Below are 8585 nucleotides of genomic sequence, written 5' to 3' on the forward strand. Positions count from 1 at the left end.
GAGCACTCGCCTAAGCTCTCTCACTAAGAGGCTTAACGGCAGTCCAGCACTCGCCTAAGTTTGAAAAAATCCTACCGAGTGGAGAGCGGTCCTCCCACTCGGGGGCTTAGCTGCAGTCGAGCACTCGCCTAAGTTCTCTCACTAAGAGGCTTAACGGCAGTCCAGCACTCGCCTAAGTTTGAAAAAATCCTACCGAGTGGAGAGCAATCCTCCCACTCGGGGGCTTAGCTGCACTCGAGCACTTGCCTAAGTTCTCTCACTAAGAGACTTAACGGCAGTCCAGTACTCGCCTAAGTTCGAGACCCATCCCTATCCGCAAGGATGACGAGGTGCAGGTCGACTGCAAGCTTCTCCTTCGGAGCTGCGGCACAAATACAACGTCCGCTCCATCCTTATCCGCAAAGACGACGAGGTGCAGGTCGACTGCCACCTTCTCCTTTGGGGCTGCGGCACAAATACAACATCCGCTCCATCCCTATCCGCAAGGACGACGAGGTGCAGGTCGACTGCAACCTTCTCCTTCGGAGCTACGGCACAAATACAACGTCCGCTCCATCCTTATCCGCAAAGACGACGAGGTGCAGGTCGACTGCCACCTTATCCTTCGGAGTTGCGGCACAAATACAATGTCCGCTCCATCCCTATCCGCAAGGACGAAGAATGCAGCAAGCAAAGTCCATCCGAAGGCAAACACAAGCACATTCAGAGATAAACCAAATTCAGATAAATACTAAAAGGTTCCAAGCAGCGAATCAAAAGTACTCGGGCACCAAGCCCGAAGGAGTTTAACGATTACAGAAACCACTCGGCATTCCGAGGCAAATTTAAAGCTTATCCAAGTTTCATAAGATTGTTCACTCGGCCGGAGGAGGACTGGCAGGCTCCATGAATGAGTCCAGATTGATCCCATCAACGATCCGAGTGGCGGCAGCAATGAAAGTCTCCATGAAGGACTGGAAGTCGTGCTTTTTGGTGTTAGCGACTTTGATCGCAGCCAGCTTGTCTTCACGAATCTCCTTGCAATGGACTCGCACCAGGGACAGCGCCACGTCAGCACCACACCGGGCGGAGGATTTCTTCCATTCTTGCACTCGGTCAGGGATCTCGTTCAATCGAGTCATCAGAGATTCCAGATCATTCTGAAACGTCACCTCCGGCCAAAGCGTCGAGTCGATTCGAGAGACAACCTCCTTCAGGCGTGCGAGGTAGCTTGCGGCGCTGGCGATACGGGACTCCATTCAGAGCATGTTCATCGCAGTTTCGTCGCAGACCGGGGAAGCGATAGGGTCCAGACCCGTCTCGACCCTTCCAGTTTCTTCGTCAAAGTCTTGACAAAGTTCTGCAGCCAAAAGTTAGTTCAATCAACTGAGCAAAATCTGATGGCAAGCATCAACACAGTCGGATTAAAAGAAATACCTCCCAGCACGAGATAAAGCTTCTTGGCGAGGGTCCTCAGATAAGCTTCTGTGTCGTTCCTCTTGCAGATCGCAGACTCCAACTTTTCGTTCAGGGCGACCTTATCCTTCTTCAGGCTGGTCACTTCGCGGTTAGCTTCATTAAGACAAGATGTCAGTCTAGTCACCTCTCCTTCAAGCATTCTGACTGAAGCAAGCTTCTTGTCTGCGAGAGCGGTTTTGTCTTGGGCTGCTTTTTGCGCGGCGGCGAGGTCCGTGTCCTTCTTGTCCAGAGCCAACTTCATTTTCTCTACAAAAGAAATAATCGAATCAAAAAAGAGATCAAAGAGATATATTGAAATTCAGTCGGCAATCAGTTACCTTCCATACCAGCGGCCTCGTCTTGAGCTTTTTTCAGATTTTGCTGAGCCAATTCCAAGTCTAAGTTGAGTTGCCTCTGCTTCTCTTCGAGTTCGGCAAACTTGGAGATAAGAGTACAAGACTTCTGCAGGAGGCAAGAGACAGGTCAATCGATAGGTTCGAAAGCAGTTCATTTTCGAGTGAATAAAACCTAAAGAAGTGGACAACAAGCTGTTCAGACCCCAGTCGAACGCCAGCAGCCGACCGCGATCTCGGGGACTACACCCAGTGGGTGCACTTGGCGTGCCCTCACCGGTTCTGATCCCACTCGCCCGGCCCGCCGGAGTCGAGTGCAAGGAATAAAAAAAGAGAGAGAAAGAACAACTGCGCCATCAAGAAAATAAGAACTCAGACCACAGTCGACTGCCAACAGTCGACCGCGGTCTCAGGGACTACACCCAGTGGGTGCACTTGGCGTGCCCCCACCGGTTCTGATCCCACTCGCCCAGACCGAGTGGAAGAGCGAAACTACCAAAAACGACAACAACACCCACTGGGTGCTCTAATTCAACGCGAACAACAAGAGATTGTGCAGAAGAAGATTTTTTGAGAACAAAAACAGTCGGAAAGTCTACTCACCTGGACGTTGGCCCGAAGAGCGGCACTAGCGCCGTAGGTAGCCTGACTGCTCTCGTGCACTATCTTCACCCGCTCCATCATCATATCAGCCTGTCGGATGGCTTCCGCAGCCGCTTCCGACTGGTTGTCTGGGATGGGGTAGCTGGTGAAAAAATGTGCAGACGACCCAGGTGCGGCTGCTTGAGGCTCCGTGGTGTGGATTTGAATAGTTGAAGGAACCACAGGCGCGGTCGACCGCGTGGGATGCCCACTCGGCAAGGGTGCAGCGAACGTCATAGTGCCCCTGCCCGCATCTTCAGCTTGACAGACAGGAGGCGTTGCAGTCGGTTCTTGCCGAGCCACCCTGCCAGCTGTTACCTTCTTGCTCTTCCTAGGCTTAGGAGCCACATCTTCGTCGTCGTCCGGAAGGTCAATGATGTTGGGTGGAGCTGCAAGACAGAACATTCGACCCCAAGTGAACCACTCGACCCTAAAAGGATCAAGAATCGAAATCGCAAGAGTTCATACCTGGGTTAGAGGTTACCGCATCCTCCATTTCCTCGTCACGGTACTGGTATGAAGAAGTCCCTGACGTAGCAGCACTGCAAAGGCCCGCATTCAATCGGTTACACCCAGTGGGTCGAATCCACATACAGGACAAGGCAGATGGTTACCCGGAGATAGTAGGAACGGTCACTTTGATCCGAGGCAAAGCTTTGGGCGGTTTGGAAGAGATGGCTTTCGGCGCTTGAAGCGGCGCGACCTTGGATTGCTTTGGAGGCTTCTCAGTCGGCGTCGGGGAAGACGTCCTGGGGTGCTTCGATGATTGCCCGATCGGCGCAGCCACCAAGTCCGGAGCGCGTGCCGGGTCATGAGTGTGCTTGGACCTCCTCTCCCTGCGAGGAGGCGAGTCGACCTCTTCCTCATCGGTCGATTCATCGCTCTCCTCGTCCTCCTCGGCTTCCGAATGCTCCTCGCCGCTCTCGCCCCCGCTTCCTTCTTCTTCAGCGCCGGGGTCCTGCACTCTGTTGGGCATCGAGTACATTTCAATGAGGGCCTGAAAGGATAACAATCAAAAGACATTCAGTCGACCACAAATGGGACATCACGTGGTGAATCGGAAAAATACTTGATAAAACAGAAATATACCTGCTCCGGCTGGCGCGAGTTGTCGAATGGAATCACCCTCCCAGATTCCCGAGGGTTGTCTTTGTTGCCAGTGATTCCCCTCAACCAGTTCTCCAAGATATCCTCGCTGACCTCCTCCGGGTGGATCCGAGTGGTATCCTCGAGCCCAGAGTACATCCACATCGGATGATCGCGCGCCTGAAGAGGTTGGATGCGTTGACCGAGAAAGACCTCCAGCAGATCCATCCCGGTCACTCCGTCGCGGACAAGCTGGACGACCCATTCAACCAGCTCCTTGACCTGCGCCTTCTCTTCTGGAACTACCTTCAGGGGAGCAGGCTTCTCCACTCGAGCCAAGGAAAAAGGAGGAAGTCCAGTCGACTGGCCAGGGGTTGGCTGATCCTTGCAGTAAAACCAAGTCGACTGCCAACCCCGGACCGAGTCAGGAAGGATCATCGCTGGGAAAGTACTCTTGCTCCTCATCTGGATCCCCAGGCCACCGCACATCTGGATCACCCGCGTCCTCTCGTCACTCGACTTGGCCTTTTTGACCGACTGGGAACGGCAAGTGAAGATGTGTTTGAAAAGCCCCCAATGCGGTCGACAGCCCAAGAAGTTTTCGCACATGGACACGAAAGCGGCCAAATAGACTATGGTGTTCGGAGTGAAATGGTGGAGCTGAGCCCCAAAGAAGTTCAAAAAACCCGAATGAAAGGGTGGGGAGGCAGTGAGAATCCGCGATCTACGTGGGTTGCTAGGAGGACACACTCACCCTCTCTAGGCTGCGGCTCGATTTCGTCCCCCGGGAGCCGAGCCGACTTGTGGGGGATCAATCCCCCCTCCACTAGGTCGTCGAGGTCGTCCTGCGTGATTGCCGATCGAATCCAGTCGCCCTGGATCCAGCCCGCCGGCAGGCCGGACCTCGACGAGGATCCGCCCCGGCTGGTCCGCTTGCCCTTCGCCTTCGCGGTCGCCTTCTTCGGACGTTCCTGCGCCGCCGTCTTATCCTTCCCCATGGTGGCAGATCGAGCTCGAGCGGAGGTCCGGCGACGAGGCGGAAGCGAGAGGGGTGGAGAGATCGGGAGAAAGAGAAGAGAAAATGGAGGCGTGCGGAGCAGAGGCCTGGCCTGAGACCTTTTATAAGGCCTTCCACCGAGTGGCTGACTAGTGGACCCAAGCGATCTAAACAAATCCCGCAACAGTCGCACGCGTAGTACGTGGCGAAAAAGGTGGCGCAGGGATTGAGGAGACTTACCTAATCCGTCCCGATAACCTCGTTTCCTCCCGTCTGGCGCGCTTCCCAAAATTTGAATCCCGCGAGATCCGCGGAGAGCGGAACAACCTGTCAGACTGAAGATAAACACCCTCTACATCATCATTCGGAATTCAACCATGAAAGTTCACTCGACGACAACCAAGAATGGACCAAGGCGACTGAGAAAGGAGTCGACGTCGTCTCCTCAACTCATTGTTTCAGGACAAGGCATATTCGTAGCACAAAGAGTGGGTCGGAAGTGTTCTCAACCCCTTCCTCACTCAAACCCTGATCCATTCGGGGGCTAATGATGAAGCTACGTACCCAGGGTAGGGTCATGGACCTGTTCAGCATACCCTCCCCAAGGACATCTTTATAAAGAATCAGAAGCAGTCGAAGAGAAAACATCATCCACTCGACCATGAAGAGGTGCTCACTCGACTGCCTTGAAAACACTCGACTACCTTGAAGACACTCGACCACCTTGAAGACGAGAAGCCCTCCACTCTGCAACGGTCGTGACTTAAACCATAGCATTACGGGCATTTATAACACTTTATTGTAGAAGTTACCAATAACGCCCCACCTTTATGAACATTGAACCCTGTGTAACGGGGGGGCTGGGGTCTTGGCGCATCTATATAAGCCACCCCCTCCTCTGGGACAAGGGTTCGCACTTTTGTAAACACACACACACATATAATCTAGTCGACCGCCTCAGGGCACCGAGACGTAGGGCTGTTACTTCCTCCGAGAAGGGCCTGAACTCGTAAAACTCGTGTGTACAACTACTCCATAGCTAGGATCGTGCCTCCTCATACCTACCCCTATTCTACTGTCAGTCCTAGATCCATGACAACTGGCAAGTCTCTTTACTCGTTCCGCAATGCATCATCCCATAACTAACTCATTAGTCACATTGCTTGCAAGGCTTATAGTGATGTGCATTACCGAGAGGGCCCAGAGATACCTCTTCGACAATCGGAGTGACAAATCCTATTCTTGATCTATGCCAACTCAACAAACACCATCGAAGACACCTGTAGAGCACCTTTATAATCACCCAGTCACGTTGTGACGTTTGGTAGCACACAAAGTGTTCTTCCGGTAATGGGGAGTTGCATAATCTCATAGTCATAGGAACATGTATAAGTCATGAAGAAAGCAATAGCAGTAAACTAAACGATCAAGTGCTAAGCTAACGGAATGGGTCATGTCAATCACATCATTCTCCTAATGATGTGATCCCGTTTATCAAATGACAACTCATGTCTATGGTTAGGAAACATAATCATTTTTGACCAACGAGCTAGTCAAGTAGAGGCATACTAGTGACACTCTGTTTGTCTATGTATTCACATATGTATTATGTTTCCAGTTAATACAATTCTAGCATAAATAATAAACATTTATCATGAAATACGGAAATAAATTATAACTTTATTATTGCCTCTAGGGCATATTTCCTTCACTAAGGTCATTTCTATTAACCATATGATGGCATTTTCGTCAATAATAGAATGTCATTTCATTATTGAGATGTGACAAAAAAATACTAGCATGACAATTTTATTATTTAGCTGACGACATTTTTATTGACAATAGGATGGCAGTTTTATCAATAATAGAATGCATTTTAATTATTGAGTGTATGGTATTTTTATTATAAATAGGTGGGGATTTTTTAATGTTTGAGAGGATTGCATTTTTTATATTTTAATGATATGACATTTTTTTAGTTTTGGGGTGTTTCCATATAAAAAATATCTAGAGGATGGCAGTTTTATAAAGTAGCACAACAATTGTTCTTCAAAGCGTGACATTCTCTCAATTTATAATTTCATTTTTTTCATGGCATTTTTATCCCGAGGATGGTAGTTCTAAAGTTTTAGCATGGCAAAAAAAAAATTGTGCCTCTTTTTTTGGTCATGGCATTTTTATCCCGTGGATGGCATTTTGTTATCTAAACTATAGGGTGGCAGTTTTTAAGTTTAGCATAGCAAAAAAAATCAAAATCACTCAAGCAATTAGCATGGCAATTTAAGGGGAAAAAACACTTTAACAGGTCCTTTTGGGTTTGGGGGGTCGCGCTGGGCTTGCCTACTGAGAAACGAGCGAAAACGGTCACCAGTAGCTGATGGGGGCCAATTCCCCTTGCAATCGAACACTACAGGTATTAGGGCAGACTAAAAAACTAGATATTAGGGTTTAAAAAATCCAAAACAGAAAAACAAAGAAAAAAACCAAAAAAACCTTTCAAATGGAAAAAGCACCCAACAACAGTGCTGGAGCGCTCCACGCCAGTAAAACATTTGCTGCTGTGGAAGGCCTCCAAGGGCCTCTGCGCCCTTGGGTTAGTTGCTCCCATGTTTATCGTCAACCAGCATCGCACCAGCTCATATGCTTAGAGCATCTCCAACCAGTGCACGCATGGTGATCACCCTCTGGGCTGTCTGGTATGCTCGGCGGAAGGCGATTTACGAGTCAATCTTCCAGAGCCCCTACCAAGTGTTTGCTTTTGTCAACTCTTATATAAATGAGCTCGATAAACTCCCAAAATCTGAAGTCAGGCAACCGGCTGGAGTGTCCTCTAGTAATGCACAGCTTAGATGGATTCCACCACCGACCAACATGCAGAAAATCAATGTAGACGGAGCTTCGGCCCGGCACAGGCATGGGGGGCTGTAGCCGCTGTATGCCGCGACCATACTGGAACGTATTTGGGGTCCTCGGCTGTGGTGTTTCGAGGAGATATTAGCCCAGTACTTCTAGAGACTTATGCTTGCAGGGAGGGACTTGCTCTTGCACAGGATCTCAACATTGAGAGCATACTGTTTGCTTCAGATTGTCAGAGTGTTGTCAATGATATATGTCAAGGCGCTGGAGGTCCACACTCGGCAATCATCCGTGAAATAATAGCCAGTAGAACTAGCTTCAGTTTATGTACTTTTATTCGTGAGCGTAGGAGTCACAATTTTAAGGCTCATAATCTCGCCAAATTTGCTTGTAATCTAGCCTTAGGTAGGCATACCTGGTTGGGTACCCCGCATAATCCGAACCGTGTACCCATGAACATTATTCAATAAAGTGGCGAGATTTCTAAAAAAAATCTTCAACAGATGCGCGGCGCGCTAAAAAACTTTTACAGCACTGAAATAGTATTTTCGCGTGTGGGGGAGGTAGGTTGCTTTTCCAGGCGCTGCAAATTTTAGCGCGCCGATGTAAAGCCACCAGGCGCTGCAAAATCCATCGCACGCGACCAGCCAATGCATAGAAAAAAGATTGAAACAACACATACGAAAAAATACAAACCAACACATAGTTCAAATTCATAGCATAATTCAAGCCCCACACCACAAGCTAGTAAAACTAGACAAAATGATGCAAATAAAACTAGCTAATAAAACCGCGGAGTCATGTATTGCCAGAGCGGATCTCCGTGTAATACATGCCGGAGGGGCGGAGGCGGACGCCGTGAAAGCTAGAGCTGCTTCAGGGCGCGGCAGCATGATGGCGCGCTGGAGGCAGGGGAGACGGCGCATCGGCAACGGGCGCTGGAAGAGGCGGGGGAGAAGGCGCGGCGACGACAGGGCACTGAAAGAGGCGAGGAAGACGGCGCGGCGGGAGGCGAAGGGCGGTAGTTGATGGGCACCCGCGCGTTGTACGACGCGCGCCAAAACTGCTGCGTGTGATGCTGCTTTTTCCCGTGCACGCTGTTTTTTAGCGTGTGGCAAACTTTCACGCACCAAACGGCCTTCCACGCGTCAAATGGGCGGTGGCTTATTCGCGCGCCTTTTAAGCAAAGCCCATACCAGAAAGTCCATAACAAA

This window comes from Triticum aestivum, chromosome 1A, assembly GCF_018294505.1.
Source record: "Triticum aestivum cultivar Chinese Spring chromosome 1A, IWGSC CS RefSeq v2.1, whole genome shotgun sequence".
Classification (NCBI taxonomy): Eukaryota; Viridiplantae; Streptophyta; class Magnoliopsida; order Poales; family Poaceae; genus Triticum; species Triticum aestivum.